Source organism: Macrobrachium nipponense, chromosome 44, assembly GCF_015104395.2.
Source record: "Macrobrachium nipponense isolate FS-2020 chromosome 44, ASM1510439v2, whole genome shotgun sequence".
In the NCBI taxonomy this organism is placed as follows: Eukaryota; Metazoa; Arthropoda; class Malacostraca; order Decapoda; family Palaemonidae; genus Macrobrachium; species Macrobrachium nipponense.
Window position 1 is genome coordinate 40,698,523 of NC_087221.1, and position 10,333 is coordinate 40,708,855.

The 10,333-nt window shown below is 39.7% G+C and overlaps 1 long non-coding RNA gene across 1 annotated transcript in view; it reads right to left on the minus strand.

Annotated features, from left to right (window-relative positions):
• Window positions 1–9,305: 9,305 nt before the first annotated feature.
• LOC135204218 (uncharacterized) overlaps window positions 9,306–10,333 on the minus strand; it is a 3,217-nt gene continuing 2,189 nt past the window's right edge. The window contains exons 2-3 of the long non-coding RNA XR_010312135.1: window positions 10,247–10,333; window positions 9,306–9,827 (exon numbers count right to left, since the gene is read on the minus strand). The exon at window positions 10,247–10,333 is cut by the window's right edge and continues 143 nt beyond it. This is a non-coding gene — a long non-coding RNA (uncharacterized LOC135204218). The remainder of the gene's footprint in view (window positions 9,828–10,246) is intronic.

Here is a 10,333-nt window from a genome sequence, read left to right on the forward strand (position 1 = left end):
TCTCTCTCTCTCTCTCTCTCTCTTCACAAGTTGTATTTCTCTTATGATGACGAAAGTGTTTATAATTCTCTCTCTCTCTCTCTCTCTCTCTCTCTCTCTCTCTCTCTCTCTCTTTCACAAGTTGTATTTCTCTTATGATGACGTAAGTGTTTATAATTCTCTCTCTCTCTCTCTCATGTTTTTATCCTCCAGATCGTGTCACTTGCATTGCTGTGAAACATTGGAATTAAAAGGTGTTTTTGTTTTTTAGGTAGTTCTCTGATAATTAGTTGGAGGTAAATGCAATTGCTCAGAAAAACTTCACCGTCAATAAACTACCAAAGATAACATAATTATTTTAGACAGGATAATTTGCACTATCGAATCGTACGTTCAGTATCTTTTTGAAAAGTGCTGTTCCGAACCGCCTGATTTCATTTATTGTTAACAAGGTTCGTGGTTCACTTCAGGGCCTGAATTGCATCAGTCGGCCCAGCTGTGAGTGGGTATCAGGGGTGACTAGGGGCGAAAATAAGGGTGGGTATGAACCCAGCAACCTCATCCCTAGAGAGAATTGCTAAGAACTGGAAGGCTATAGGCATATAGATTTGTCGACCTCATTGAAAAACGTGGAGTAATCAGCCAACCTGGGCAGGAGGGTCAGTGACCCTTGCCATCTGGCGTCCAGTTTCTCCAGCTATGAATTAACAACATTTGCAATTGTTACACGAAACGCTGTGCACTAAAGGTGCCAAGAGTTTCCAAAGGGGGTAAGTGGAATATACATTTTTTTTTAAATGTGACAAATTTCGCTCGACTGGGGTCTCTCCTGAGCAAAATAGAACACTACTTCAACAACAAAATCATGGATGAACTTCTCATGCAAAACACTCATGCAACTTTAACAAATATACCCCTCCATGGAGGGCTCACATTAGAAGACTGGAACTCCCATGCACACTGCGCCACTCACCTGTATTTTGTAGACACTCCTTCGTTTTCTGGATATTAAGGTTCTTCCAAAGTAATGCCATTTTCATTCATTTACTCACGATTTTTAAACCTTCATCTCCTCATTCTTCCTTATCCTTGTGATTAATACATTAATTTTTTTATCAATTTATTAACCATGATTATACGTGGCTATATATGTATATATTGTATAATCTCTTATAAACTAATTATTATTACTACATACGTATATTATTATATATATATATATGATATTGTATATTATTAATTATATATAATATATTAATTTTCATATATAATATATAATATCTATATATATATATATATATATATATATATATATATATACTAGCTGACCAACCCTGCACTGCCCGGGAAAATTCTATAACAGGTATTACTGTGCTGTCAGTCCCTTTTATCCCGGTATTATTGTGATGACTGTCCCCTTTTACCAGGTATTACTGACAAGCTCGTTTATGAAATATTAACTGGAGGTGGAAATAAAACAGGTATGAACTAAACCCTATGCCATCAGTTCTGTAACATCTATTTTCATTTTATTCGTTCATATTATGTTTAAGGTCAATCTTTCCCTTGTCTTCTCGAGGTATAGATCGTGATACGACAAAAAGTTATTTATCCACCGAGGAAACTGGTTTGGTTAGAGGGGGAAACACACACACACATGCACTCACACACACACACACACACACCCGACCACTTTCAAGAAATGTGGTCTGACCCAGAAACACACACTGGTTTAATTCGAGGATTTGTCAAAATCAGCTGAGTGAAGGTTTACCCTGACATGTTTTTGGTATCAGTGTCGTATTCCTTGTAATTTTCTTTCTGTCAACCTCACAGAAACTATAGATTCTCAAGGTAGAGAATATCTGTTGTTCCCCATTCCACGTCGAATCGGGAGAGATTCGTGAAATCGAATTTAGAATGATTTCTGAGAATGTCCTGCAACATTATGAAATCTTCCGTCGAATATGTTGCACTTGAACTTAGAAATATGATAAATATAGAATAAAATATACACAAAATAATAAAGACGAAGGAGTATTTTCATAACTACTCCAATTTAACTCCACATCCTGGTAATCAATCAACGACAACCGATGTGCATAGAAAAACTAAGTTTTTTTTTCTTTAAAGTACTCGACGAGTAACTGGGTGTTTTTGCGTGTACCCTTAATCCATAAACTCTTACACGGGGTGTCCACTATCCTGGATAATCCCCGAAACCTGGTATATATACCTGCCCTTCATTTTATCAAGGTCAATGAGGTTGAACGCGCCTTGACAATTATTAGGGTGCGTACCATACGACTCCATTTGGGCAAAGTGCTAACATGAAACCAGCGTAATCTAACTAATATATTCATATGTGTGTATTTCGTGTGTGTGTGTGTCTGCGTGTGTGCACTCTTTTCGCACTTAGTACACATCAAGCAGAGAGCATTTCCGAGAAATGAACGTTTATAATAATGATAATAATAATAATGATATCCTTTATTTCAGCTCAGGGCCATATACATGGAATATACAAAATACAGACAGTAGCATACACAATCTAGATATATGAGACAACATGATAAAAAAATGAGTAATCGGCACTTATCCACAAAATAGCTGAGGTAGCATAAAAGATAGTAATCATAATATTGGTAATAACAGTAAAAATATTGGTGAGAAAAAAAATGCATTGAGAGTTATAACAGTTAGTGCACAGATTATATACCTTAAATTTCAACTAGAGACCTTAGGTGGTTACAGTAGTCTGGTCCAGAGGGCTAAATACGAAAATTGAATGTAAAAAAAACTTTAACTTGATAGTAATCACAGTAATAATGAAAAAAATAAAATATCTGCAATAAATATAATAATGATAAAATCTGCAATGACATCTTGCCAATACAGAGATTAAGTCCTTTAGGGGACAAAGGCCTCATTTTCCCATCTTTCCCACAATTTAGATCTTCTTGCTTCACTCCTTAGGATGCTTTGTATGAGCGAGTTGCTGCTGTTTCTCACTCGGGTTACCAGACTGGACATTGTTAGCCTTACAATGATTTTTAAATTGTCCAGGTGGTTTTCTATGAACATCTGTGTGGCGGAGTGGTAGTGTGGAGTGTTTGTGAGGCGTCTCAGAATGTCATTGTGCACAACAGTGATACGTCTCATGGTCTCTCGGGTATAGTTCGTCCAGAGGGAACACCCATAGATACTGTAGCAGTACGAGCGGAAGAGCAGCAGTTTCACGTCTCGGTGACAAAAGATAAACCTCCTCGCAATCATGTTGCCAGCTGCACATAGTTAACGACGCCTCTGTTAAATGTCTGCCGTATCTTTTAGGTCGTCGGTGATAATGTGACCCAAATACGGAAATTCGTGCACAAATTCCAGCCGGTGGTGTCCGAGGAAAATGTGTGGTTCTGCAATATGCTTAAGCGATCTCGGGAGCAGCGACATGCACTGGGTCTTGGTTTCGTTGTATATTATATCAAATCCCTCTGCATATTGGCGGCAAGTGTCGATGAGTCGTTGGAGACCTAGCACAGATGGGGAAATCAGAACCATATCGTTGGCGTAACAGAGGTTGTTTTTAGTTGTTTCATTGATAGTGCATCCGATTGGGAGTGAGTTCAGTTTGACATTCAAGGCATCTGTGTACGTATTAAACAGGCATGGAGAGAGAATGCCCCCTTGCCGAAGCCCGTTTAGGGAGCTGAAGGTGTACAATAATGCATTACCCCATTTGACACAGAATTGCTGTGTGGAGAACTAGCAATGTAAAATGCCAATTAGATATAGAGGTGTGCCCCTTTTATGCAGCTTCAGGAAGAGCTTCAGGTAGTTTACTCTGTCAAATGCTTTTCTCACATCTACAAAACAAAGGAAAACAGGAAAGGCTGATGATAGGTAGTAGTTCAGCAATTCTTTCAGTATGTAGATGCAGGTGTCGGTTGAGTGGTTTGCTTTAAACCCGAACTGGTTGTCAGTGGTGTGTAGAAAGGGGAGAAGTCTCACTAGAAGAACCGACTCAAGTATCTTCGATGCGATCGTTGTGATTGCAATCGGCCGGTAGTTGCCAGGGTCAGCTGCATCCTTTAGCTTGTTTTTTATTAATGGTATCAAGTGAACTAAGAGTAGGGAGTCTGGAAGAAACTGGTGAATTATGCACGCATTGAATAGGGCAGCTAGCAAAATGTAAATTATCGGATGGCAGAATTTGAAAGCCTCTGCGGGAAGACCATCACAGCCGGGCGATTTATTATTAGGTAGGCTGTTTATGGCATCGCTGATGTTACCTGGCGTAATACGGTCTGCATAATGAAATTGAATGTTGTCAGTAAGGAGGTTATCTACATTCCTTCGGGAAGCTTGATCATTTATGCAATTTAGGATATTGTTGAAGTGATCGCCCCACATACTTGCGATAGCTTCGTCTCCGACTGCTTCCCCTACTCTCTGTGATAGCTTTTTAGTTTTGGGATTTAAAGACTGGATATCATTCCAAAGACGAGGGTAATCACCAGATTCTAAGTTTCTAGACATTGCATCAGTTCTTAGTTGTTTTTCATTTAACCTGCAGTGCTTAAGAGCAAGTTTGAATTGCGCTCTCGCCTGCCTCATTAGTAATGCAGTGTGTCCTTCCCTCGGGCTACCATTTTGCCTCCACAGTAAAAACATTTCTCGTGAGTATGTATACAGATCTTTAACCAAGTCATTCCAACCGGGTATATTACGAGAATTACCATGACGAAATCTATAGGCAGTCCTGCCCGAAGCAAGCATAGCGGAGATTATGTTTAAATAGAATTCATTCAGATCCCTCCTGTGGTGGTCATTTCTACAGTTTGTGTTGGTACAAGTAAGGCGTCTGCCGGTTGAACTATTGACCGCAGCCTGGTTTCCGTGGTCGCCCTAAAGTATCTGGTTTTCTGTTGGTTTTTAAAATCCCAGTTTACCGCTGGTGGGCGGTCAGTTAGTGGGTTCACGGTAGGGAGGGATGAGGTACTGAATGACACCTGTAATGGGATGTGATCGTAGCTCGTTGCAAGATCGTAGCGAATACTGCAGGTCGTAATAGAATCATGAAGTTGTGGAGATGTGATGCAGTGGTCCAGCCAGGAGGTTGTAATTGCATCCGCTCTATTATGTACATATGAATAGGAGGAGGGAAGGAGGAGCACTACATCGCTAATTTGGAGAGCATGATTTTGACAGAAGCGAGTTAGTTCATTATAAAATTGTTTTGTGGGGTGAGAATTTAGGTCCCCTATTATACAAATATGATCAGCAGGAGAATCTTGAATAATACTGTGTAACTCCCCTAGGATCAAGCAGTAATGATCAAAATTATTGTTATTTTCTCATGGCATATCAACATTAATTATTAGGATTTTAGAGTTCCCTACTGTCACTTAAAACCCCAGCAATCTGTCACTCCTGTAGGTCAACACCTTTATCATATTGTCTAACGATTTGTGCCAAAGGAAAGAAAACGATTTGTGCCAAAGGAAAGAAAGGCCCCCTTCCGGGGGACCGGCTATGATTTGATCTGTGACTTGCATCGATGAAGTCGAGAAGGTTCTGAAGTCGTCATGAATTGAATCACAGATGACAAGCTCATGTGGCCAGAGGAGCGTTTCTTGCAATGCAATGATGCCATTGAAATTTGTGCAGAACATGTTTAGGAGAGGAATGTTCCGTTTGAGGCCAAAAATATTCCAAGAGATTATGTTTAATGTATCCACGGCTACTCACAAAGATGGGAGATGAATGCACTGATCATTTGGGTGGATGGGGCGTTAGCCAGGGGGAGTGGGCAGTCACTCGCCGTGGGCGGTTGGCTGGCACTTGGGGTGGAAATGACCCTGGTTGGAGTGTCAGTAAGTTCCCCTGGGGGTGATTGGTCCCGGATTAGGTTATATCTTGAAACTAATATATTAGAACCGAAATTCTTGCCTTTAAGAACGTCAACGTGTTGAAATGGGCAGGTAATCTTGTAAGCCACTTCATGTTTACTTCTGCATGGGAGCTCGTGAGAGATGAGTGGGTCAGAGCCAGTGAGAAACTTGACTCTCTCCACTATGGCGTCTAGCGTCACCAATGAGCGCAGATTGTGAATTGCTACGTGACATCTCTTCTCAGGCGTCAGGCGAGGTGAAACACGAATGTTGGGCTCCGGTCCAGCGGCCAAACGAGAGGTTCTTCTCTTCTTTTTGCTTGTTTGTATCTGCCAGCCGCCAGACCCCTCAAGGTCGCTCTCATCTGCATCTACGATGGGGTGTTGGGAGGAGAGATAGGGTGGGGAGGATCACGAGGGCTGGTAATCATCGCAGGAGGTCTATCTTCCACCGGAGGCACTGGGGAGGGAGAAGAGGTTGGAAGACCAACAGTCCCCTCAGAACAGTCTGTAGGTGATGGGGGCACTTCCTTGTTGCTGGGAGGCGAGGTGAAAACTGGATGCCGCATTCATAGGAGTCTGGTGGCTATCTGTGCGATTGTCTATCGATCCCTGCACTCCTTTGATCGCATCCCAGATCCGTGTGAGATTATTTGTTTCCACCGTTTTAAGACTTTCTAGGGATTCCTGTAGTCCTTTGATCACGTCCCAGATTCTTGATAATTTATCATTTGTCTCCTCGATTTTTTCCGATTTTTTTCCAATTATTTCTGAGAGGGATTTTGCTGTTTGGAAGGCATTTTCTGCCGTGTGGTACACCGCAGGTAGGCTTAGGTCAGCAGGCCCCTTTGGAGGCAGATTGTAAGGGTCATCGGCTGGTAACTTCGAGGCAGCCAAGTTACAGGGGAACGTTCCAAAGCCACTGTTGCGTCGGCAGATCAGTTTAGATAACAGCGCATTTTCTGAGCAGCAAAATAAAATGAGTAAATCGCTCTCACTCAGAAATAAAATCGAGTTAACGTGGATATTTGTCAGTCATACTCATATAAATGTTTATGCAAAGGGAGGAAGAGAGTGAAAGAGAATTTGCAATACATACACACTAATGATGCGTATGTGCATCTGTTGATTTGGGAAATTTCTGTTAACACGTACACATAAATCATTCATTTATGCATGTGTAAATTTGTTAAAAAAAAAAAGTGAGAGAAAGGGACAAGAGAGATTTCCTTATGTGTGCTCATGCCGGTTCCCTATCTTAGTAAAAAAAGTATTGATTGAATGAATTATTGATTGGATATATGGCATCGCAGCGACAAGGATCACTGAGAGTAATGATACTAGGCCTAGTTTGGTTGAGTGTGAAGCGCCCTTTCCTTGTGAAATACTATGCATCTCCGAACTAACAACAGACATAATATCTGTCAGGGTATTTAACCTTTTGATGACTCCAGACACCCAATGAATTGCCCAGTATGGTTCCATACCCCTTTTGCTGAGGTCCACATAAGTCCTGTTTGTTGACAATATAACTTTATATACTTGGTTTAATACGTACTTTAGTTATGATTAACTAAGAATAGAGCGTACAAGAAAATCAAATGTACTTATACTTTTATATAATAATTTATTTACAAAATGTACCCATGTATACATTGACACATGGAAATCAAATATATGCAAATATCCACAGATGAAGTCTCATAACCTCAAGGGGTATGGATACCCGCTGTTAAGAACCCCTGGGCTGAATGGTTATGGGTTATAGTGACGAGTGAAAGCCTGTACAGTAAGAGCAATAAACTCCATCTGTTCACAATAAGGAATAGCTCTACGAGTGTTAGTGAACGAGTGACAGTTGTAAGATAGGCCTAGCACTCCAGACTTAAAGATATAGGCCTAATCCTTCCAGTAATATGTCTCCATTTAAGTAAAGCGTAAAAGTCAATAAACTTTTTTTGTGTGAGCTAATCACAGTTCTTTCTTTTTCTTTTATTATATTCACAGTTATGGGGTTGCTTAGTGATAGTTTATTATTATTATTATTATTATTATTATTATTATTATTATTATTATTATTGGAGCATAAACAGCTTCAAGTCTGTCCTTGTATTCAATATTCGTTTCAGTGACAGCCATTCTCTCTCTCTCTCTCTCTCTCTCTCTCTCTCTCTCTCTCTCTCTCTCTCTCTCTCTCTCTCTCCATTGTACCTTTGCTGACCCAAGTGGTGACCCGGTGGTCAGTTGGTCAGTCGCCTTCGTTTATGTGGCACATTTAATAAGGACTCGTGGATATCCTTACCCGTGTGGGGAGTTCCATTAATAATATTTCATGTCTTTGCATTACTCTTTATTGATAACGCGGAAGGAAACAGCGACAGCATGAGATTCATTGATAACAGCCAGCGTCATAGAGAAGAAGTAATCTTAGCATTTTGAAGGCCAAGTCCAAAGTTATTTTACCATAAAATCTTTCAGTTTTTAATAAGAATATGGTTTAAGTAAAAAGGAATACAACTCTTTTGGCAATTTACGAAGAAAGATGAAGAGAATGTAGAAAAAATGATGATTGTCGAAAAACAGAAAACCAAAGATGAGAACGTCATTGTTCGTACGTAGCTCAGCGTTAATAATAACGATATTACGTTCGAAAGGCAAGCAAGAGTGCAGGTTACAACGGGTGGTGACCTTGCGCCATAGCTCTGGGCGTGGGATCGTCCAGCAGACTAAACTCTGAGTGACACAGTTTTTCCCTGCCATTGAAGGAAGAAAAATAATGTCTTAAAAAGCCAGTGACCAATAGATTGCAAAAAAAAAATAAAATAAAAATAAATGAAATCTGCTTGGCGTATTTCCTTTGTCTCTGCAGTAGAATGATAAAAAGAAGAAAAAATAATCTACGGGTGGTTTCAGTAAACAACTTAGAGCTAAAGATGGTCTTCAATCAGTAATACAACAATAGGCCGAAGCATTTGAAATGACGCCTACCCAACGGTACCTTCTGAAATTAAGCCATGGCGTTTTCTTGGAATTATCAGACAGTAACACAGTCTGAAGGATAAACATTAGAGGGCAGAACAGTTGTCAGTTCATGTGATTTATATTTCACTTATAAGGCAGATTGCCATCAAATGACTGTCTCCCTCCCCAAACTCATTAATAATAATAATAATAATAATAATAATAATAATAATAATAATAATAAATAACTAATAAATAAATAAATAAATAAATAAACTTGCGTACCCACTAAATAAAAATCGTATTGATTTGATCGTAAAATCTGCTGTTTTTTTATTTTTCATTTTTTCTTATTGAAAATATGTTAGTTTTTCTAGACTACATTTCCATGATATCCCACACTACATGCAACAGTGTGTAAAAATAATGAAATGGCTAAGGTTATAAGGTATGATAAGGATAAATAGAATCGAAATGAATAAAATACTCATGTTTATTTTCTGTTTACAATATTACAGTTTCACAATAATATGATAATTATGATATATACTATTATAGGAATGAAAAGAAATTTGAATTATGACCCCGTGGCTGGTATGGGACTTTCTGAAATAATGAAAAAAAATATATAGACAAAAGAGCTCCTAGGGACTTGTAGTACCATAATTCTGAAATTGATAAATGAAAGAAAAAACATTAATCCACTTATGAACATTCGATAAAGACAGGTGGGAGAGAGAAATGGCGGCTGAACACTGAGGCTCATCCACAACGATGCCAAAATAAGAGTTAAATCAAAAGCGAGTTGGTCTTTGGGCTCGTGTCTCCTTCAGTCCTCAAACTCCGCAAAGTTTAGGGAGGCTAAAGGCTTGCTCGAGTCTGAGGCACTGCTGGGGATCGGACCTGACGCCCCGGACGAACTTCTCGATGGCGACCTGGGTCTGCTGGTTGCATTCTTGGCACCTCAGTCCGAGGCGGTACACATGGGGGAGGACGTCTGTGGGAGATGAATCAATCATTAGAGTTGGGATGCTGCGTCTATTTATTTATCGGCCTAATGCTTCTTTCTCTCCTTTAAACAGCCTTTCTAGTCCTTGAAATTAATCCATTCTAATAGACACTAAAAATAACATTTAAAGAATAAGTGACAGCATGAGACTATAAAAGACAAAAGGTCCTCCTGCTCAAGTATAAAGTTACAGAAACATCGATATTTTCCAAGCGTCTTAACTGCTGATTTTGTGAGTACTGAAGAGAATTAAGTCACCTGTCTGAGTGATAGAGAAAAAGAAGGACATAACTACTTGTTCTCTTAATTTGTCTAAGAGCAGCTGCTCTTAATCATCATCGTCTCATCTCAGCGTTTATTTTAATCGTTCACCCCTTTCTCCGGCTCAAAACAAGTGAGCTACTTACTCCTGATAGCACTAGCTCTGGGGTCGCAGTTGCTTCCAGATCTGATGTCGATGACGCAGCTGACTACGTTGCCCACAGTGTTGGGCT